At 42.8% G+C, this 23,519-nt stretch overlaps 1 protein-coding gene across 1 annotated transcript in view; it reads left to right on the top strand.

The window, feature by feature from the left end:
• The window catches only part of CUNH9orf153 (chromosome unknown C9orf153 homolog), a 60,535-nt gene extending 53,013 nt beyond the window's left edge, over positions 1–7,522 (top strand). Inside the window, exon 5 of the transcript XR_009215311.1 lies at positions 7,423–7,522. The gene's annotated coding sequence lies outside the window, so the exon portion shown is untranslated. The remainder of the gene's footprint in view (positions 1–7,422) is intronic.
• Positions 7,523–23,519: the final 15,997 nt, after the last annotated feature.

Here is a 23,519-nt window from a genome sequence, read left to right as displayed (position 1 = left end):
TCTAGTCTGGACTTAAGACTTCCAGAATAGAGTGCAGCAGAGGTGATGTGATGTCACTTCAATAAGCTACCAAAAAACTGTGGATTCCACCTTGGGCATCTTCTCTTGCTCTCTTCTTCACTGCTAGCTCTTAGAGAAGCCAGCTGCCATCTTGGGAGATGCCCTGTGGAGAAGCCCATGTGGCAAGTACCTGTTGTTTCTGGCTAACAGCCAGCAAGAACTTGAAATGTGCCAACAACCCCATGAGTAAGCTTGTATGTGAATCCTCCCCAACTCAAGTCTTGAGATGACTGCAGCCCTCGTTGACATTTGGGTGTAGTGTTGAAAGACTGAACCAGGACACCATGTTAAGCCATGCCCTGATTCCTGACCCACAGAAACCGTGAGATGATAAATGTTTGTTGTTTTAAGCTGCAACATTCTGAAGTAATCTGTTACACAGCAATAGATAACTCACACCGTGACCTTTGCCTGAATTATTTCATTAGTGGTTACTCGTTGGTGATTATCTAATTCTGCCATTAATTCCACATTTATTAGTTGGAAATTATTTGTAAAGAAAAACTTTTCCTCATTAACTAGAGTGATTTACTTACACTGAAATACAATCTACAAGAAAGCAGGTTAACTGCTTATGTTTTTCCTGTTAGTTGTCAATTTTTAAATTAAGGAGTTGATGTTTTAGTTACTTCAGAAGGTTGCCAAATAAGTCTTTCTTTCTTTCTCTCTTTTAAAATAGCATTGTGGCTGGGCATGGTGGCTCACACCTGTAATCCCAGCACTTTGGGAGGCCAAGGCAGGTAGATTGCTTGAGGGCAGGAGTTCAATACCAGCCCGGCCCACTTGGCAGAAACCCCATCTCGACTAAAATAAAAAAATAAAAATTAAAAAATTAGCCAGATGTGGTGGTGTGCTGCCTATTAATCCCAGCTACTCGGGAGGCTGAGGCAGGACCAATCACTTGAACCCAGGAGGCAGAGTTAGCAGTGAGCCAAGATAGCATCACTGCACTCCAGCCTGAGCAACAGAGTAAGACTTCGCCTCAAAAAAAAAAAAAAAAAAAAGTATTGTGAACTTGTAGGTGTTTGCTTCGTTTTTAAAAAACTCTTTTCAAGTATAATATTATACAGCAAATCACAAGCTTGATGAATTATAACAAGCTGAACGCACCTATGGAATCACTACCCAGGGCATGAATCAGAATGCTGCCGGTATGCCCCTCTCTGGCCCTCTCTTAATCATTACTCCATCCCTACCTTCCAAAGATAATCATTGTCTACCATAGATTAGTTTTGCCTATTTTTATACAAATGGAATCATACAGTATGGATTATTTTGTAAGATTCATCCATGTTTTGTTCCTGGAGAAGAAATGTGTGTCTAATAGAGTCCTTACAGGGAGAGAACAGTCAAAGCCTGGGCTTGATGCCCTGGGCCCCTTGCTACTGTCTGTGATACATATCCTTACCTTAATGCTTTTGCTCTATTGAATCCTTTTGTTATTGATTTCTAACTTAATTCCACTGTGGTCAGGGAACATATTTTGTATAATTTCCACGCGATGAAGTATGCTTTATGGTCTGACATATAGTTACTTTTGGTAACATTTCAAGTGTACTTGAATAGAATGTATATGTCACAATTACTGATTATAGATGTTTGTTTGTTTGTTTTGAGAGTTTCGCTCTTGTCACCCAGGCTGGAGTGCAATGACAGGATCATGGCTCACTGCAACCTCCACCTCCCGGGTTCAAGTAATTCTCCTGCCTCAGCCGCCCGAGTAGCTGGGATTACAGGCATGTGCCACCACAACCGGCTAATTTTGTATTTTTAGTAGAGACGGGGTTTCACCATGTTGGCCAGGCTAGTCTCGAACTCCTGACCTCAGGTGATCTGCCTGTCTCAGCCTCCCAAAGTGCTGGGATTACAGGCATGAGCCACCATGCCCAGATGAGTATAGCTTTTTTTATCTATATCAATTATGTCAAATTTGTTAATCACGTTGTTCAAATCTTCAACAGGTCTACTGATTTTTGTTCAGTTATCAGACAAGGAGTGTGTTAAAAAGCCCCCATTCTCATTCAAGCAGTGTCTACTTTTACTTTCATTTCTATTAATTTTATTATGTCATTTATAAGACTCTGGAAATGTTATAGCTTCTGGATGAAAACTTTTATGATTAATAAATAATCTTTACCTCTAATGATGCTTCTTAACATTGACTTTGTTTATATTAATACAGGTATATCAACTTTCTCTTAGTTAATGTTTATATGCTGTACCTTTTCTATTCTTTTACATTGAACCTTTTTGTATTTTTATATTTAGGTAATATCTCTGGTAAACAGCATGTTGTTGTTGTTTTTCTTTTCTTTTTTTTCCTTTTTTTTTTTTTTTTTGAGACAGAGTCTCACTCTGTCACCCAGGCTGGTTTGCAGTGACGTGATCTCGGCTCACTGCAACCTCCTCCTCCGGGGTTCAAACGATTCTCCTGCCTCAGCCTCCTGAGTAGCTGGGATCACAGGAGCACACCACCACACCCAACTAATTTTTATATTTTTAGTAGAGACGGGGTTTCACCATGTTGGTCAGGCTGATCTCAAACTCCTGACCTCATTATCCACCCCCCTCAGCCTCCCAAAGTGCTGGGATTATAGGCATGAGCCACCACGGCCAGCCTGTTGAAGATTTTCTAATCCAGACTTAGAACCTTTGGGTTTGTTTTTTTTAAGACGGAGATGGAGTCCTACTCTGTCACCCAGGCTGGAGTGCAGCGGCACAACCATAGCTCACTCAGCCTTGAACTCCTGGGCTCAAGTGATCCTCCTGCCTCAACTTGCTGAGTAGCTGGGACTACAGGTGCATGCCACTGTGCCCAGCTAAATTTTTTTAATTTTTCATAGAGACAAGGTTTCACTATGTTGCCCAGGCTGTCTCAAACTCCTGGCCTTAAGCAATCCTGCTCCCTCAGCCTTCCAAAATGCTGAGATTACAGGTGTGAGCCACCACCCCTGGCCAATTTTTGGCTTTAACTGAGGCATTTATTCCATTTGCACTTAATTTAGTTATTGATATACACCATTTAAACATCTTATTACTTGCTTTCTGTTTTTCTCGCCTTAACTATGTCACTTTTTCTTGCCTGTTTTTGGATTTGTTTACTTTTTAATTTATTTTCCCTCTTCAATGCTTGTTAACTATACATTATCAGCCTATTATTTTAGTGGATACCTTAGATATTACAACAAACATCTTTTTTTCTTTTTTCGCTCTTGATGCCCAGGTTGGAGTGCGATGGCGCAATCTTGGCTCACTGCAACCTCCGCCTCCCAGGTTCAAGCGAACCTCCTATCTCAGCATCCTAAGTAGCTGGGATTACAGGCACGTGCCACTAGGCCCAGCTAATTTTGTATTTTTAGTAGAGATGGGGTTTCTCCATGTTGGTCAGGCTGGTCTTGAACTCCTGACCTCAGGTGATCCTCCTACCCTGGCCTCCCAAAGTGTTGGTATTACAGGCTTGAGCCACCGTGCCCAGCCTCAAACATCTTTAACTTAGAAAAAAACAATGTATATTAGCGCTTTTACCTCATCTCAGACATGCTACTGCCTTAGGACCCTTTAACTCCATTTATCACCATTCCAAATTATGGACTATTGTTTTTGTGTGTGTGCGTGTGTGTGTGTGTGTGTGTGTGCGTGTGTGCATATATATATTTTTTTTTTTGAGATGGAGTCTCACTGTCGCTCAGGCTGGAGTGCAGTGGCGCGATCTCTGCTCACTGCAACTTCCATCTCCCAGGTTCAAGTGGTTCTTCTGCCTCAGCCTCCCAAGTAGCTAGGACTACAGGCGCGTGCCACTAGGCCCAGCTAATTTTTGTATTTTTAGTAGAGATGGGGTTTCACCATAATGGCCAGGCTGGTCTCAAACTCCTGACCTCATGATCCGTCCGCCTCAGCCTTCCAAAGTGCTGGGATTACAGGCATGAGCCACTGTGCTCGACTGTTTTTGTATATTTTAATTCTATGTAGAGAGACCCGCCCCTTAACAAATTTTGGGGCTCAGACAAAGAGTACAGATGGAGACCTACACACCATATGTCTAGATAGTTTAAAGAATAAACCAAGCTAACAAACTATTGAATAAAATGGGTGCTATTTTCTACATTTACCAATAATCCTTCATGACAACTGGAAGGGACAAATTCAAATTCTAAATTCTAGAATTTTTAGAGCTCTCTGTAGTTCTGTGCTAAAATGGTATGGCACAAGAGAGATAGCCTCTGGTAACTGATGCTCAGTCATCCTTCTTCTCTTCCCACTTCCAGCTCTAACACTGTGAGGGCCTCATGCATGTGCATATGGACAACCCAACTCTGCAGACACTGGCTGCAAACAGCCTCCACATGTCCCCTCCTAGGTGCTAGGTACTGGCAGTGTGGTTTGCCCTTGGAAGGAAGGAGCCAGGGAAAGGGCCCACGCAAGCCAGGAAGAATAATCAGATCATTTTGAGTGGGAAATTCTGAGGTCTCAGATACCTAACTGTGCTCCAGATGGGGTGATAAAAGCTCCAGGTGGGCATGTTCCCTGGACCCCATGGATTCCTCATCCTATAAGGTAGGGCATGGCTGAAATAAGGCCAGAGTTCAGGGCCCAGGGAAAAGTACCTCTTGCCAATGTCTAAGCTTAATGACTATACGTATAATATATATGTGCTAATATGTAATAATATTATGTATCCCTACAAGCAACTATAGTGACTGTATGTATCTGAATATGTATTTTCTAATATATAATAATAAGTATCCCCACAAGACATTATTTACACTGTTTTATAAGGTTTTATATAGTTACTATTCATTTAGATTTACCTACATATTCTTTCTTTCTTCCCTCCTTTCTTTCTTTCTTTCTTTTCTTTCTTTTTCTTTTTTTTTTTTCTTTCTTTTTCTTTCTTTCTTCTCTTTGATGGAGTCTCGCTCTGTCACCCAGGCTGGAGTGCAGTGGCGAGATCTCAGCTCACTGCCACATCTGTCTCCTGGGTTCAAGCAATTCTCCTGCTTCAGCCTCCCAAGTAGCTGGGATTACAGGCACCCACCACCATGCCCGGCTAATTTTTTGTATTTTTAGTAGAGATGGGGTTTTGCCATGTTGGCCCGGCTGGTTTCAAACTCCTGACCTCAGATGCTCCGCCCACCTTGGCCTCCCGAAGTGCTAGGATTATAGGCGTGAGCCACCACGCCCGGCCTTGTTCTTAATTTCTTTCTACATCTCTAAGTAAGTTTTTATCTGGCTTAATTTTCCCTCTGCCTGGAGGACAGTCTTTAATATTTCCTTTAGAGTGGGTAGCCTGGCAATGAATTTTTCAATTTTTTGTTCATTCAAAAATGTTTGGGCCAAGTGCGGTGGCTCAGACCTGTAATCCCAGCACTTTGGGTGGCCAAGGCAGGCAGATCACGAAGTCAGGAGATCAAGACCATCCTGGCTAACACGGTGAAAGTCCATCTCTACTAAAAAAGCAAAAAATTAGCCAGGCGTGGTGGCACGTGCCTGTAGTCCCAGCTACTCAGGAGGCTGAGGCAGGAGAATCGCTTGAACCCAGGAGGCGGAGGTTGTGCCACTATACTCCAGCCTGGCCAACAGAGTGAGACTCCCTCTCAAAAAAAAAAAAAAAAAAGTTTGTATATCACTTTCATGTGTGAAGGATATTTTCCTTGGATCCAGAATTCCAGGTTGGAAGTTGTTTTCTGTCTGCTCTTTGAAGATGCCATGCCATTGCTTCCTTCCGCTTTGTTTCTTCGGACTGTTCAGCAATGTTATTGTTTTTTGGGTTGTGTTTTGTTTCGTTTTGTTTTGTTTGAGATGGAGTCTCAGTCTCTCAGTCTGTTGCCTAGGTTGGAGTGCAGTGGCAGGATCTCTGCTCACTGCAACATCCACCTCCTGGGTTCAAGCGATTCTCCTACCTCAGCCCCCAAAATTCTCCTACCTCAGCCCAAACAAAATTCCTCAAATCCTGTTTAACAATGTGGTATTTAGTAGAAGTTCACAAAACTAGTTTTCTAGTCTCTCCACACCCACTAGATTCACCCCCTGCCCAGTGCCCTCAACCGTCACCATCCAGCCACACCAGCTTCCTTGTAACTCACTAAGCTTGAGACCTTTCCCATAGGCTCCTTCCTTCTCTCTCTTCACATCTCAGATTCTTTACTTTTTATGTTTTGTTTATTTCACATTTTACTCTCATTCTGTTGGGTTAGGTGAAGAGTCATGCACCAACATATAGAATATATTATTCTGTTGATTTCAGACAGAATTGGGTCCAGGTTCTAGTTGTTGCTAAATTCACAATCTGAATCAGAATCAGAAGAGGCGGACCACTGCTGCAGAGGGCTTGAGGGCTGGCTGCTGGGGAAAACGAAACAGGCAGGGGGCTTACCATGGAGGGTTCCTGTTCCAGGTTTCCCATCTGGGTACCTGAGGATCCTCCATGGAGCTCATGCCTGGTGGAGCCCACAGCAACCCCTCAAAGTGAAACAGGGATGCCACAGGCCTGGGGCTGGAACTCAGGAGGTAGAAGGACAACCAAAACCGCACAGGGAGAACCTGAAAAGACACTGTCCTTCCATCCTTATCCCAAAATCCTGTGCAGGGCCCCTCCATAAGGACAGGGCCAGGCTCGTTGGCCTCTGTGTGGCCACATGAGTGGCCCAGAAAAAGCCCTGTAAACGTGTCATCATCTGGAGACATTCTTGCCAGCTCCTCTTCATGCCCTTCTACTTGAGACGCTGGGCAATTGCTTTAGACTGTTCATGACTCTTCTCCCTCAACTCTTCAAAGCCAAGAAATTTCCATATCTTAGGAAGCTCTAGATCTCTTTGTCACTCCAAGGCTTAATTAACCGATAGGATTTTTTTTTTCTGGTTTCTTTTTCCTTCTTTACTTCCTGGGGATTTCTAATAATTTTACTTTAAAGTCTTACTTTCTCCATTTTTATTCCTGAATCTCTCCTGGGATTTTAAAATTTATTATTATTATTTTAATGAGGAAGCCTCTGGAGCCAGAATGCGTTCAGCATGAGTCCCTCTTCTGGGATTCTTTTCGTTGCAGCCACAGCGCTGAATTCTGGGTTGGCAGAGAACAAGCGCTTACTCTGTCCTAATGGAATCCAGGAGTCAGCAGGTGCCTGACTGCAGAAATGCATTTGTTTCTTTCTGTTTCTGGTGTTCTCTACCTCTCAGATTCTAATGCCCCATCTCAGAGGACTCCCTGGCCGGCTAGTCTCAAGAGGCTACTCAATTACTCTCTAAAATACCGTCTTATTTTAATTCTCCACTTTATACATATATGATTGTGTAATCATACAAGTATCATATATGATTATACAGATGGTATATCATTTCTGTTTTTTTTTTTTTTTTTTGACAGAGTCTCGCTCTGTCGCTCAGGCTGGAGTGCAATGGCGTGATCTTGGCTCACTGCAACCTCTGCCTCCTGGGTTCAAGAAATTCTCCTGCTTCAGCCTGCCAAGTAGCTGGGATTACAGGTATGCATCACCACACCCGACTAATTTTTGTATTTTTAGTGTAGACAGGGTTTCACCATGTTGGTCAGGCTAGTCTCAAACTCTTGACCTCGTGATCTACCTGCCTCAGCCTCCCAAAGTGCTGGGATTACAGGCGTGAGCCACTGCACGCAGCCCTATAATTTTTTTCTTGTTCATTATATAATATCAGTTGGTCTATCTTTCCCAATAGGAACCTTGTCATTCTGTTTGTCATCGTATCTCCAGTGCCAAGGACACTCCTTGACACACAGTGGAATGAATCATCATAGATATTTACTGAATGAACTAGAGTATCCATGTGGAAATACAGTTTTTCCCTCCACAATGTAACACATTTTCTCTCTTCGTGTTCATTTTCCCAGAAATTTGCCAGAGAAGGTAAAATTTCTGCAGCTATTGAAGTGCCCGCAGACAGTTATCTGGACCTAGTGACAGATACAATGATTCATGTACTGAATTCTATTAAGGGTGGTGAATAGATGGGTTTTCTTTGTACTAGGCCTTAAAGATAAAATAATATTTCTTCAAGAGCTCTCATTTAGTTATGTGATCATTGCCACTACCTAAACTTTTTCCACTTGTGATAAATTGCCCCCAAATTTAATGCATCATGAAATTGAGAACCTGTTGTGCCAATTTTGTTTCTAATTTTCCTCTAATTTGTATCTGTTTCCAGAATGGTAATAAAATTAAACCTAAATCATATAAAAAAATGAAATTAGGGGCTGCAGATACACATGGAGTTTCATTAGAGTATGTAACACAATCAAGATTCTGAGATAACAAAATGTAACAATCTGCAAAATTACCATGGGAAAACTAATGTTTGATGCAGTCGTATGATGAAAATAGGAGGCATAATAACTCTGAATTTGTGTGGTTTCTTATGAAGAAATGATGATTAAAGGGTAAATGGGTCAATTTAAAAGTAACTGTTGAGGTCTCTTACCAGGCCCCAAAACAAAACAAATAATCAAATTACTGCCATATCTGAAAATAGAATTAGAAATTGTGATTTTGAGAAAGAGATATATGATGTCAGTTGAAGCAGAGGGTGATAATAAAACAGACCTTTTGGTGACACCAATTAACGCATTTGGAAGACACATGAATAGAAGATATGAAAAAGATAAGCCAAAAAAAAAAAACAACAGGAGAAAGAAAGGCAACAAAAACCTATTGTAATGAACTAAGTCTTTAGGCTTTTAAAACACAAAACCACCTCATACATTCAGATTCAACTTATGATGTGACTTTTATTGAGATAACCCCTCCCCAAAATTATAATAATATATTTAAGTACCTATTTATCTCCATCAAACAGCATATCCTTTTTGATGTGCCTTTATGCTCTCTAAGTACTAGTGAGGATGAAGATTCTTTATTTAGAGTTTTACCACTTAACAAAACAATCTCGATTTATTGTTTCACTCGAGATGCTGTATTGAGACAGCTGTGCTGCGTCATCAAGCAAATACACTAGGAAATGGACTCCGTATTTTATTCACTTATATTTTCCCACTCCCTGTAACTAAGAGAGGACTGACGCCATCCAGAGATTTTCCAGAGCAAAAGGGACATCTCCTTCCTTGGCAACAAGAAAACAACCCTATTGAAAAATGGGCAAGGGACCTGATGAGACATTTCTCAAAAGAAGACATGGAGATGGCCAATAGGTAGATGAAAAACTGCGCCAAATCACTAATTATCAGGGAAATGCAAATCAAAACCACAATGCAATATCACCCCATTCTTGTTAGACTGGCTACTACAAAAAAGATAAAATATAACAAGTGTCGGTGAGGCTGCTGATAAAATGCACCCCTGTACACTGTTGGTGGGAATGCAAATTAGCACAGCCACTTTGGAAAACAGTATGGAGGTTCCTGATAAAACTGCAAACAGAATGATCATGTTATCCTGCAATCCCAGGAGCTCTGGGTAGCCCTTTCAACAAGTTGCACAGAGGAGAAATGCACACTGTTCACAGCAAGAGAATAACATAGGAAGGTTCAGACAAGAAACAGTCTGACTTGAGAAAATAACCAAGAGAATGAATACTTGGTCTTCAGTAGCTTCCCAATTCCTCAATCTATACTTTTTCTGGCTATGGCCCTGCTTTCCAGCTCTATGAGTCACACCTGTGTAGGGGCCAGGGGTGAGCTGATGAATCAACTCACAAAAGGCAGATTAATTAGAGAAAAGGAATACAAATTTATTTAACATGTATTCCTTGGGAGCCTTCAGAATGAGGACCCAAACATACAGGGGAGGGCCGTGCACAGTGGCTCATGCCTGTAATCCCAGCACTTTGGGAGGCCGAGGCGGGTGGATCACCTGAGGTCAGGAGTTTGAGACCAGCCTGGGCAACATGGTGAAACCCCGTCTCTACTAAAAATACAAAAAATTAGCCAGGCATGGTGGCAGGAGCCTGTAATCCCAGCTACTCAGGAAGCTGAGGCAGGAGAATTGCTTGAACCCGGGAGGTGAAGGCTGCAGTGAGCTGAGATCAGGCCATTGTACTCCAGCCTGGTTAACAGCGCAACAAGAGTGAAACTCATTCTCAAAAAAAGAAAAAAAAAGATACAGGAGAAATTGTCCATTTTTATGCTTAGGTTCAACAAAGTACGGACAGCTGTGTAGAAATATGATTTTATGCTAATAGACAGAGGTGGGTAATCCTGCAAGGCCTGTCTGCCTAGATTCTTCTTGGCCTTTCTGAGCAGCATTCCTTCCTTCGGGGTGTGGGGCAGGGCCCTCTCTGGAATGGGGGTCTTATGACTTAAGGTCAAACAGCGTTGGTCAGATAATTTTTTCACGGCTAGTTTTTGCACAGAAAGGTAGAGGGAAAGTTAAGAGTAATATTTTTAGGTTTATGGCTGGCTTTGGGGAAAAGGGATTCTGGTTTCTCTGACTCACCCTGGGGAAGGGGAATCCTAATTTCTATGGCTAGCCTGGGGGAGAATGGGACCGAGAGATAGCAGGGCAGGAGGTTGGAGAAACACTTTTGCTTCTGAGGCCTTCATTTTGGAGTACTGTTTTCTGAGCCTCAACATGTGAAATATTATCATAAACTCCCCTATTTTGCTTTAAGCTGGATTGAGTTGGTAGCTGTTATTTGCCACCCAAAGAGTCTTAATTAAGATAATATCAAATAGGAGAAAAAATCAAAGAGACTAAGGATAGTAGAGAAGTTAGGAGAAATAAAATGCTTTGAAGGGTTCTGGAATAAAGGTATTGTTTACACTCTGTTTTTCCGTAAAATAAATTCAGGTATTTGAAATGGACACATTTTACTTGTTCTTTTATTTGCTTTATAGTAATATAGAAATATGGAAATGAATCCCATCAAATCAAAGAGTAGTGATCACAACCATAATAGAATGCATGCTATTAATCTAATAAGAATTTTAATATTATTATTTTGTATATTTTTATATATCCCTAACAAGTGGTAAGTAAATGCAGTTTTGAAAAAAAAAAAGTGAATCTTTTTTTAACATACTCGTTTGCTTTTTAAATGAATCCATGATGCTGTGAACATCTCTGCCCCAAATAAAAGTTTATCTAACTTTAATATTTGAAGATTTTGAAGCTTACATATCTCTAAAATTAATCATATTAAGGTTCAAAGTTGAGTAGCATCCTCAGCATGCTATTGCCCCCTAGTGGCTAATAGTAAGAACATGGATTTGAGTCAGGCACTCCCCCAGTATGCAGCTCAACCAACTATCTCAAACTACCCACTTCAGCTTAGCCATCTCACCCTGTACTAAGGAGATAAACTCGACCAACTGACTGTTGTTGGTTTCCATCCCCTAACCCCATCAGTAGTTTCTGAAGGGATTCCGTCTTTCCCTACAAAAATCTTGCTCCCAAAATTCTGACCTCTTTCTGAGTTTTCCACTGTCTGCCTCCCAGGACTGGGAGCTCTAAGTTGTGAGCAAGCCAGGTAAGCTTGGGAAGTCACTCAGAGAAAGCACCCCAACAGTATCTTATCTGGCTGCCATGCCATGTGACACATCTTGAAAACAGCAAAAGCAAAGTGAAATGCTTTCCACTCCACCTTGCAAAATGCTGCATAGAGTGAAAACTACTGAGATTCATGGACTCGTGAATAAAGCCACAGGAAAGCTCTCACCTTATTAAAAAGAGAGGCTGTCCTGTGTGTGCAAAAATATTTGGCGTCCACACTTCTTGATGAGTTACCTTGGGAGAATTCCTCAATTTATCTGGGTTGGGTTTCACTTGTGAAATCCTACCCTGACAAATTTGCCCCACCTGCCAAGGCACAAATAATCACACTTCTGTGCACCCAGAACTCTTTGTCTTTTCTTTCTTTCTCTTTCTTTCTTTCTTTCTTTTCTTTCCTTCCTTCCTTCCTTCCTTCCTTCCTTCCTTCCTTCCTTCCTTCCTTCCTTCCTTCCTTCTTTCCTTCTTTCTTTCTTTCCTTCCTTCTTTCCTTCTTTCTTTCTTTCTCTCTCTCTCTCTTTCTTTTTCTTTTGAGGTGGAGTCTTGCTCTGTCACCCAGGCTGGAGTGTGATGGTGCGATCTCAGCTCACTGCAACCTCCACCTCCCAGGTTCAAGTGATCCTCCTGCCTTAGCCTCCCAAATACCTGGGATTACAGGTGCCTGCCACCACACCCGGCTAATTTGTGTATTTTTAGTAGAGATGGGATTTCGCCACGTTGGCCAGGCTGGTCTCAAACTCCTGACCTCAAGTGATCCACCCGCCTTGGCCTCCCAAAGTGCTGTTATTACAAGCGTGAGCCACCGCACCCAGTCTAAGCCATTTCTATCTGAGTTCTTGCACATTGTATGGATTCTGTTTCCTCCATCAGGCTTTAAGCTTTTGAGGGAAAAATATTGTGTCTCAATCACTTTGGTCACTTTGTGGGCAGTCCTTGAGCATTATAAAAACTGAGGCTGTCACCTCTGTCTGAAATCTTTGGGCAGTTCCTTATCTATTTGCCCTCAAAAGAAAAGTGCCTAGCCAATGAGACTGCATCCTATAGCCAGTGCAAAAGAAGCTCTTCTTGGATTGAGGAGTCTTTGCTGCTAACTAGCTCTAAGACCCTGAATAGCCCCCATTGAATCGCAGTTTTCTCACCAGTTAAATAAACAAGTTGGGTGACAATGTGTGAGGTTCTCCAAGATTACTTTCAGTTCTGTAATAAGTGAATATATTTTCCTCTAATTCTATATGACCTAATTCTGCACTGATATTTCCTTTTCTCACTCTCTCACTTCCGATCTTTCATTTCTGAAGAATCACCCTCATGAAGGCTAGAATGAATTAAGTGGTATTGGAGTAGAATCAGAGACATCATTATGAACACACACACACACACACACACACACACAAATAATTACAGATAAGCTGGGTTAGCATGCATACATATGTTTCCTAGCTCTGTCCACTGAAAGGTTCTAGAAGCAATGACACCCCAGTAGCAACAACACACCTAGTGCACAAATCTTGATTTCTAATAAAATTCTCCAATCAAAACAATCAGGGCTCCTTGAGAAGAAGCTGATTCTAGGGTTAGAGCAGTGTCTTCATCCATTTTCTGCCACTATAAGAGAATACCACAGACTGGGTTATTTACAAAGAACAAAGGTTTATTTGGCTCACAGTTCTGGGACATGGTGGCTCATGCCTGTAATCCTAGCTACTTGGGAAGCTGAGGCAGGAAGATCCTTTGAGCCAGGAGTTCAAGACCAGCCTGGGCAACATAGCAAGATCCTGTGTCAAAAGGAATAATAATCTCTCCTTTTTGTTGTAAAAATAAATAAAGTAGATTTTGAATTGGCACAAGAAAAAAAAACTCTCCAACATAATTTCATATTATATTCAGATGTAAAATGAAATGTACAAGTATGTAAATGTATTCATATAGTCAATTAGTGCAGGTACATTGAAAAAGTATATAGAATCTTGAGCTCCCCAAAACAAGTTCCTGAAAGGGCCCTTCACACTCCTCCTATACCAGATCTCTGTGTCAGTGGTAATCCGAGCTGAGGAATGGCTGAGCAAGTGACAGGGAGAAAGAACCAATGGATGGAGAAAACCAGATTCAAGCCCAGAAGACAACAGAGCTCTGTGTGCCTATACCAGGCAACAGGAGTGGCATCACCTTCTATCCCTAGGAAGGAGAGTCCATACGAACCTCTCAATCCTTGTCTCTTCTGGGCCTCCCTAGGCTAGTCAGTTCCATGACATTGAAGGAGACTCTAATCACTCCTTATTTAGGGAGCCCCCTCTCATAAGTAGTCTCTCTTTGCTAACCAGAGCAATTCATCCCCAAAAGCCCCGATAGTACTTAGCCTCCTAAGTGAAAAATGGAATTACTATTCATTGTAATGAAAAAAAATCCATTCATGCTAAAACAACATCAAATGCCATCAAAATGAATAATGCATCAATAGTGAACATCAGGTTATCACACAACAGAAAAGGCAGGTGTCCTGTCATCTGTAACAAGCCTACGGGCTTGCTCAAAGTGCTTTCCAGTCTGTGGCATCATATAAAGCAAAGACCATGGGCCCCAACACCACCAGGTATACATGGAGTTGTGCAACTAAACCCTCATGCTGGTTAGAAATGAAGAGAAAAGAGAGGACTAAATAAATTGATGACAGACTGCAAGTAATGGGCAGATGGATTGTCACTGCTAGACACTACTAAGCTGGGGTGACCACTGGGGGAATCATCAAGTGTGAAGCTGTCTCTGGGAGAAAGGTTTTATGTTTAAGGTTATTGGATTGGGGTAACAGAGGGACCAGTTTCTACAGGGAGCTGCCAAAATATTCTGAAATACTTCTGAAATACTTGTCTAAGAATTAAGGGGTTTTTGTTGCTGTTGTTGTTGTTGTTGTTTAGACAGAGTTTTGCTCTTGTCGCCCAGGCTAGAGTGCAATGGCGCGATCTCGGCTTACTGCAACCTCCACCTCCCGGGTTTAAGTGATTCTCCTGCCTCAGCCTCCTGAGTAGCTGGGATTACAAGTGCCCACCACCATGCCCGGCTAATTTTCGTATTTTTAGTAAAGACAGGGTTTCACCATCTTGGCCAGGCTGGTCTCGAACTCCTGACCTTAGGTGATCTGCTCCCCCTCAGCCTCCCAAAGTGCTGGAATTATAGGCATGAGCCACTGCACCTGGCAAGAATTAACTTTTTCAAGAGATTTACATAACCAAAGCAATAGAAAATTCTCCTTGATTACTTTACCAAAAAGCAACAATGATCTAAAAATAGTATCTTCGTACATTCCAGTTGGCCTGGGACAATCTATGTTTATGCCTGTTGTCTGGACTTACTAATAATGTTTGCTTTTCTCTCCAAAGTGACCTGGTTTGCTAAGTTACATTATTAGTCTACCTAAAAAATGATTCCTAGAGTTGTTTGAAGAATAGTATAAAGTTTTCATTGTGTGTTTTGATTTTTTTGTTTGTTTGTTTTATTATTGTAGAACTTGGCATATGTAGGTTTTTGTTAGTCCATTTTGTGTTGCTATAAAGGAGTACCTGAGCCTGGGTAATTTACAAAGAAAAGAGGTTGATTTGGCTCACTGTCCTGCGGCTGTACAGGAAGCATGGCACCAGCATCTGCTTCTGGTGATGCCTCAGGAAGCTTCCACTCATGGCAAAAGGTAAAGGGGGTGCAGCCATGTCACATGGCAAGAGACAGAGCGAGAGAAAGAAGGAAGTGCTAGACTCCTTTAAACAGCAGGCTCTCTTGTGAACTAACAGAGTTAAGACTCACTTATCACGGAGGGGATGGCACTTAGCCATTTATAAGGGATCTGCCTCCATGATCCAAACACCTCCCTCCAAGCCTCACCTCCAACTTTTGAGATCACATTTCAACATGAGATTTGGAGGAGACAAACATCCAAATCATATCAATGTCTACTTCCTATCATGACATCTCTCCAGCCTGTCCCATCCAGGTAGTCTCCCTTGTGTTCCTGTGCCCCTGACTCCATCATTCATGCTTGGAGACCTGGATTCACCTGTCATGCTCCCATTATACAATTCCCCTTCCAAAAGCCTTTAAACATGCCCAAATCCTGCCCCTCCGCATTCTAGAGCCTATGTCTTCCCCTATCATCTAACCATCTTAAAACATTTTTTTCTTTTGTATCATCTTATCTTTTGCAAGTTCTTCTTACCTACAGCTCTCCAAAGGGTAGTCCTCATTCACAGGCTCCAGGTCCTCTGCTCCCATTCACTTGTAACCCACTGAAATCTTCTCTGTCTGGCTGTTCTTTGGGTACTGCTGTCGCAGATGTCCTCAGGGGGAAAAGATCCACACTTTTCACTCTGCACACTCACCTGGGTGATCACATCCCTCCTCATGGTTCCAGACGTCACCAATATTCTGCTGACTCTCAAATCCGTATCTGCAGCCACTTCTGCTCACCTGCATTTCAGGCATGTAGACTCGGCTGCCTACTGAACATCTTCTGCCACAGGCACTTCAGACTACATTCACCACCTTCTCCTCTCCACCTGCAGCTCCTACTCCATTCCCTAGCTCAGTTAGTAGTCCCATCATCCAAAAACAGAACCAGTAGGCATGTGCATGTGCATGTGTGTGTGCGTAAAGTGAGGGAGTTAAAAAGAATTGGCTCACGTAACTGTGGAGTCTGAGAAGTCTCAAGATCCATAGTTGGCAAGCTGGAGACACAGGAGAGTAGATGGTGTAGTTCCAGTCTGAGGGCAAGAAATGACTGCTTGACCTAGCTCCAGTAGTACCAGTCAGGCCAGAGGAGCTCCCTCCTTTTTGTCCTATTCCGGTCTTCAACTGATTGATTGGACAAGGCCCACCCACATTAGAGAAGGCAATCTGCCTTCTTCAGTTTACCAATTCAAACGTTAATCTCATCCAGAAATACCCTCAGGGACACCCGCAGAATAGCATTTGGCCGAAAGTCTGCACCTCATGGCCCAGTGAAGTTAACACATAAAAGTAACCATCACATAACCCTAGACTACTGCTCTCCTACACCATCCACATCTACGTGACACAAAATCCAGTTGGTTTCACCTTCTAAATATTTCTCTTGTCTGTCATGTCTGCATGATCAATAACTCTGCCCAGTTTACCCTCCCCCATAATTCTTACATCCTTCCTAGTACTGCCTCCGAAGGACAGCCTTCCTGCCTCCAGTCTTGTCCACTTCAAATCCATACTACACAGGGTAAGTAGGGAGTAGACTATCTAAAAGACAAACTTGGCTAGGTGTGGTGGCACACACCTGTAATCTCAGCTACTCAGGAGGCTGAAGAATGATAATTGCTTGAACCTGACAAGCAGAGGTTGTAGTGAGCCAAGATGGTGCCACTGCACTCCAGCCTGGGCAACACAGTGAGACTCTGCCTCAAAAAAAAAAAAAAAAAAAAAGACAAACTTGATTGCCTCACTCAATACTAAAACCTACACCCTATAGGAGAAAATACCAGTTCTTCACAGTAGAGCTTAAGGCCTCCCCTCCCTCCTATTTGCCATCCTCCCTGCCTCACACATTACCCCCAGCCATACTGGACTACTGGGGGCCTCTACCAGCTGTATCTACCTTGGCCTGTGTCCACTGCCTGGAAGCTTCATTATGCAAACACTTAGCCTGGCTAATCCTAATCATTAAATCCCCTCCAGAAAACCTTTTCTCATCACTTCTCCCCCTCATCTCCTGGGTCCAGACTGGGTTAGGATCCCCTCCTCCCTGCTTTCAGAATTCCCTGGTCATGTCTCCATCATGACAATCCACACATTTATTTACTCACCCAACACATACTTCATGTACAAGGCACAAAAGCTAGGGCAGAAGCCAGACAGCAGAGCGAGGGTTGGGGGGTCCAGTGAAGAGAGTTGATGCCAACAGAGGCCATATGAAGTGTGGACTCCACGCGTCCCCTGCATATATCCAAAAGGAAGCCTTCTCTGTTTCCTGTCTGCTTCACCACTGGGTTGTGAGCCTTAAAGGTCAAAGTATTCTTCTATCTGACAATCTAGCTTCCCGGCTTAGCACGGGATGTGGCCTAGAGTAGACTCTTCATAGTGCATGGTGGATGAAGAGAAAGAGAACAGCCAACTCAGGGCTCACTCTACTCTGGCTTGCTCTCGTGACTCTTTAGAACTGGAAAGGATCTGGCCGGGCATGGTGATTACAGGTGTGAACCTGTAATCCCAGTACTTTGGGAGGCTGAGGCAGGTGGATCACCTGAGGTCAGGAGTTCAAGACCAGCCTGGGTAACATGGTGAAACCCCGTATCTACTAAAATTACAAAAATTAGCCAGGCGTGGTGGCACACACCTGTAATCCCAGCTACTCAGGAGGCCAAGGCATGAGAATCTCTTGAATGCGGGAGGCAGAGGTTGCAGTGAGCCAAGATCACACCACTGTACTTCAGCCTTGGCAACAGAGCGAAACTCTGTCAAAAAAAAAAAAAAAAAAAAAAAAAAAAGAACTGGAAAGGACCTTACAGATGAGGTCCAATCCCTTATCTGTTAACAGATAAAAAAAAACTTGAAAAGTAGCAAGGTAAGCAGAGAGGAAAGTCAAGTGTCAAAACCAAAACTTCTGCTTTCATAGCTCAGTAACTTTTTTTTCTAAACTGTGCTGCCTTTAACTTGAGTTGAACAAAATGTGTACCTCAGTAAAATTTCAGTTATTAATATTTAAAATCACTTATTATATAATAACTTGAACATTCTTTTTGTTTGTTTGTTTGAGATGGAGTCTCACTTTGTCACCCAGGCTGGAGTGCAATGCTGCGATCTCGGCTCACTGCAACCTCCACCTCCCAGGTTCAAGTGATTCTCCTGCCTCAGCCTCCCAAGTAGCTGGGATTACAGGCTCCTGCCACCATGCCCAGCTAATTTTTGTATTTTTAGTAGAGATGGAGTTTCACCATGCTGGTCAGGCTGGTCTTGAACTCCTGATGTCAGGTGATCCACCCATCTCGGCCCCCCAAAGTGTTGGGATTACAGGCGTGAGCCATCTTGCCTGGCCAACTTGAACATTCTTAATGTTCTTGCTCCTTCCTCCCTTCTATCCTTCCTGCCTTGCTTGCTTCCTTCCTTTATTTCTTTCTTTTTCTCTTCAAACCATATAGTCACTTTGTTCCCAAAAGGATTTTAGAGTGAAGTTCCTACCACGAGAGAGGCATTCTAATGGGTGCTGGGATGTGAAATGAACAAAGCAGGTACCTGGGGGACAGCTAGACATAAAGACGTGTAGTCCAGCGTAAATGCAGTCTTTGAGTTGGGGCCAGCGTAAATGCAATCACTGAGGGAGGGGCATGTATAAATACAATAATTAAGGTAGGAGCCAATGTAAATGCAATCATTGAAGTTCTCCAGGTTTGGGTGGATCAAGAGAGGCTTTAAAAGGTGGACATGTTTAAGCTTCATCTCAAAAAATGAATGGGGGTTGTCGAAATATTTGAGGTCCCAGGAAAGAGGGTGTTCTTATCAGAAGTACAGCAGGTATGAGACAGGAACAGTAGATACTTTAGTCCTTATATTGATGTTTGCTATGCTCTTTAGACTTAAAAAAAAATCTATTTCTAACTGTGTTAGTCTACTCTTGAATTGCTATAAAGAAATACCTGGGGCTGGGTAATTTATAAAGAAAACAGACTTAATTGGCTAATGGTTCTGCAGGCTATACAGGAAGCATGGCACTGGAATTTGCTTGGCTTCTGGTGAGGCCTCAGGAAGCTTACAATCATGGTGGAAGGCAAAGCAAGACCCAACATATCACACGGTGAGAGCAGGAGCAATGAGAGATGGAAACTTTTAAACTTTTTTTAAACTTTTGAACAACCAGATCTTATATGAACCCAGACGGTGATGGGGATTGTGCCAAGCCATTCATGAGGGATCTGCTCCCATGATCCAAACATCTCCCACCAGGCCCCACCTCTAATATGGGGGATGACATTTTTACATGAAATTTGGAGGAGACAAATATCCAAACCATATCATTCTGTCCCCTGGTCCCCCAAATCTCATGTCTTTCTCATATTGCGAAATACAATTACCCCTTCCCAACAGTCTCCCAACATCCTAACTCATTTCAACTCGTTAATCAAGTCCAAAGTTCTAAGTCATCTGAGACTCATCTCCTTCCACCTGTGAGCCTGTAAAATCAAAACAGTTATTTACTTCCAAGATACAATGGTAGTACATGCATTATTTAAACATTACCATTCCAAAAGAAATAAATTGAACAAAGGAAAATGGCAACAGGCCCCATGCAAGTCTGAAACCCAGCAGGGTAGATATTAAATCTTAAACCTCTAAAATAATCCTCGATGCCATGTCCTTCATCCTGGGCACATTGAAGTAAAGGTTGAGCTCTTTGGGCAGCCATGCCCCTGTGGTTTTGCAGAGTTCACAGGTTAGAGTTCAGTGCTTGCAACTTTTTCAGGTGCAGGATGCAAGCTGCTGGTGGATCTACCATTCTGGGATCTGGAAGGCAGTCACCCCATTCCCACAGCTCCACTAGGCAGTGCCCTGGTGGGGACTCTGTGTGGGGGCTTCAACCCTACATTTCCCCTTGACACTGGCCTAGTAGAGGCTGTCTGCATGGGATCCAACCTTATAGCAGAGTTCTGCCTGAGCACCCTGGCTCTCTTATACATCATCTAAAATCTAGATGGAAGTTGCCAAGCCTCCTTTACTCTTGCATTCCGAGCATCTGCAGGCTTAATGTCACATAGAAGCCACCAGGGCTTATGGCTTGCACCCTCTGGAGCTGTGAACTGGGCTGTACCTGGACCCTTTGGAGCCACAGTTGGAGCTGGAGTAGCCAGGATGCAGGGAACAACTTCCCAGGGTGGTGCAGGGCATCAGCACCCTGGGCCTGGCTGACAAAACCGTTCTTTCCTCCTAGACCTCTGAGCCTGTGATAAGAATGGCTACCTCAGCGATATCTGAAATGCCTTTGAGGCCTTTCTCTCAATATCTTGGATATTGGCACTTGGCTCCCTTATAGTCATGCTAATCTCTCCAGCAAGGGTTGTTCTGCAGGCTGCTTGTATTCTTCCCCTGAAAATGGGCTTTTCTTTTCTATCACATGGCTAGACTGCAAATTTTCCAAATTTTTACGCTCTGATTCCCTTTTAAATATAAGCTCCAACTTTAAGTCATTTATTTACTTCCAAATTTAAGAACAGGCTCTTAGAAGCAGCCAGGCCACATCCTGTATGCTTTGTTGCTTAAAATTTCTTATGCCAGATACCCTAAGTCATCATTGTTAAATTCAAACTTCTACATATCACTAGGGTACGATACAGCCAAGTTCTTTGCTAAAACATAACCAAGGTGACCTTTGCTCCAGTTTCCAATAAGTTCCTCATTTCCCTTTGAGATCTCATCAGCCTTGACTTCACTGTCCATATCACTATCAGCATTTTTATTACAACCATTTAACCAGTCTCTAAGAAGTTCCAAACTTTCCCTCATCTTCCAGCCTTCTTCTGTGGCCTCCAAATTCTGCCCATTACCTAATTCCAAGTTGCTTCCACATCTTCAGGTATCTTTATAGCAATGCCCCACTCCTAGTACCAATTTTCTGTGTTAGGGCATTCTTGCTTCACTATAGAGGAATATCTGAGGCTGAGTAATTTTTTTGGGGGGGTAGTGGGGAGATGGAGTCTCATACTGTCACCCAGGCTGAAGTTCAGTGGCACAATCTCAGCTCACTGCAACCTCCACCTCCCAGGTTCAAGTGATTCTCCTGCCTCAGCTTCCCAAGTAGCTGGGACTACAGGTGTGCACCACCATGTCCGGCTATTTTTTGTATTTTTAGTAGAGACAGGGTTTCACTATGTTGGCCAGGCTGATCTCAATCTCTTGACCTCATGACCCACCCACCTTGGCCTCCCAAAGTGCTGGGATTACAGATGTGAGCCACCGTGCCCAGCCAAGGCTGGGTATTTTATAAGGAAAAAGAGGTTTAATTGGCTCGCAGTTCTGCAGACTTTAATTACAGGATGCATCAGCTGATACATGCTTAGATTCTGGTGAGCCCTCAGGAAGCTATCAATAATGGCAGAAGGTAAAGGGGGAGCCAGAGTATCACATGATGAGAATGGGAGCAAGGGAGGAGATGCCACACACTTTTCAACAACCAGATTTCAGGTGAATTCATAGTGAGAACTCACTCATTACCAAGAGGATGGAGCTAAGCCATTCATGAGAGATCCACTTCCATGATGCAAACATCTCTCACAAGGCCCCACCCCCAACACTGGGGATGACATTTCAACATGAGATTTAGAGGGGACACACATCCAAACCATATCACTAACTTACTCCATTCATCAGTTCTTACCCCACAGATCATATTCTGCTAACTGCTTATGCTTTTATCAATCTGTTTTCAAAAAAGGATAATCGATTTGACTCCTCCAATATTGAATCTGCATCAGCACAAATGAGCTACAAGATTTTAAATTGTACATGCTGTGGTCACCTGCACTCTACCTCATTCCACAGATCTGTATTGAATTACCTTTTTTTTTTTTTTGATACGGAGTCTTGCTCTTCACCCAGGCTGGAGTGCAGTGGTGCGATCTTGGCTCACTGCAACCTTTGCCTCCCAGGTTCAAGCAGTTCTCCTGCCTCAGCCTCCTGAGAGCTGGGATTACAGGCACGCACCACCACACCTGGATAACTTTTCTGTATTTTTAGTAGAAGCAGGGTTTCACCATGTTGGTCAAGCTGGTCTTGAACTTCTGACCCCAGGTGATCTGCCCACGTTGGCCTCCCAAAGTGCTGGGATTACAGACATGAGCCACCGTGCCTGGCCACACAGATCTCTATTGACTACCATGTGCCAAGCACTGAGGTAGATGCTGATACAGAATCAAAGATAAAGACAAGAGTGCAGAGAATGCACGGGGAGGGGACTGGCCTGGTGAAGATGTGATATCATCACTTACTCCCCAACATAAGCCCCTAAGAAGACTAATTATCACCAAGTCCTGCTCATTTTACTCCATACATGTTTTTCTAATCTTTCCATCTCTCTTTATCATGACCTCCATATTACAAGCCTCCATCATCTCTGCTGGATTACCACAATTGGCCTCCTCGCATCATTTCTAATCCTTCTCCAATCCCCTCTAATCCCTTCTCTGCATGTCAGCCAGAGTAATCTTTGCAAAACGCAAGCCTAATCATGTTCAGCCATTATCCATGGTTAAAATCATTCAGTGCCTTCTGGCTGTTCCTGATATAAGGCTCATGGCTCCTCCAGTAGGAGCAGAGGCACTGAATCAAGGCTTTTATAACCCTGGTCTTCATTCTTAGCAGTATGGTGAAGGAAGAGAGCCTAACATATCATTTGATGCCTCAAACGATTAGTCTCCTACAAATACTTCACATATCATTCATTTAGCATCTGGAGACCTTCCATATTGATGAGTAGAGAGCTATTTCTTTCTTCTTAATGGTTGCTTGCTATTTCCTTGTGAGGATGTTTAATAATTTATTTAATCAGCTTCAATCCCACTTATGATTTTTCTAATGTTATCAGTAGCTCATTTGTGCTATGATGCAGATTCAATAATGTTATCAGTAGTACACATCCTTATACATATACCTTAGGTTACCATTCTTCTTTTTCAAGCTTATTTTAACTTTTCCTAGATCAGTCTTCCTATTCCTACATCTTCCATATAAATTTTTGAATCAGTTTTGAAGCTCCCTGAAAAAATCCAAGGGGATTTTACTCAGGATTACAGTAAACGTGTAGGTTATGTGTAAATAATGAACTATAAGAATATGGAATATGATTCTCCACATTGCGGCACAAGTGATTCTGTGCAAGTAATGATTTTGCACAAGAAGCTAAACAAGAAGCAGCACATTCGAAGTATATTTCAACAAAAGAAGGAAAGAAGCCAGGTGTGGCAGCTCACACATGTAATCCCAGCATTTT

This window comes from Hylobates moloch, unplaced genomic scaffold, assembly GCF_009828535.3.
Source record: "Hylobates moloch isolate HMO894 unplaced genomic scaffold, HMol_V3 SCAFFOLD_10, whole genome shotgun sequence".
NCBI lineage: Eukaryota > Metazoa > Chordata > Mammalia > Primates > Hylobatidae > Hylobates > Hylobates moloch.
This window is presented reverse-complemented; position numbering and strand designations above follow the sequence as displayed.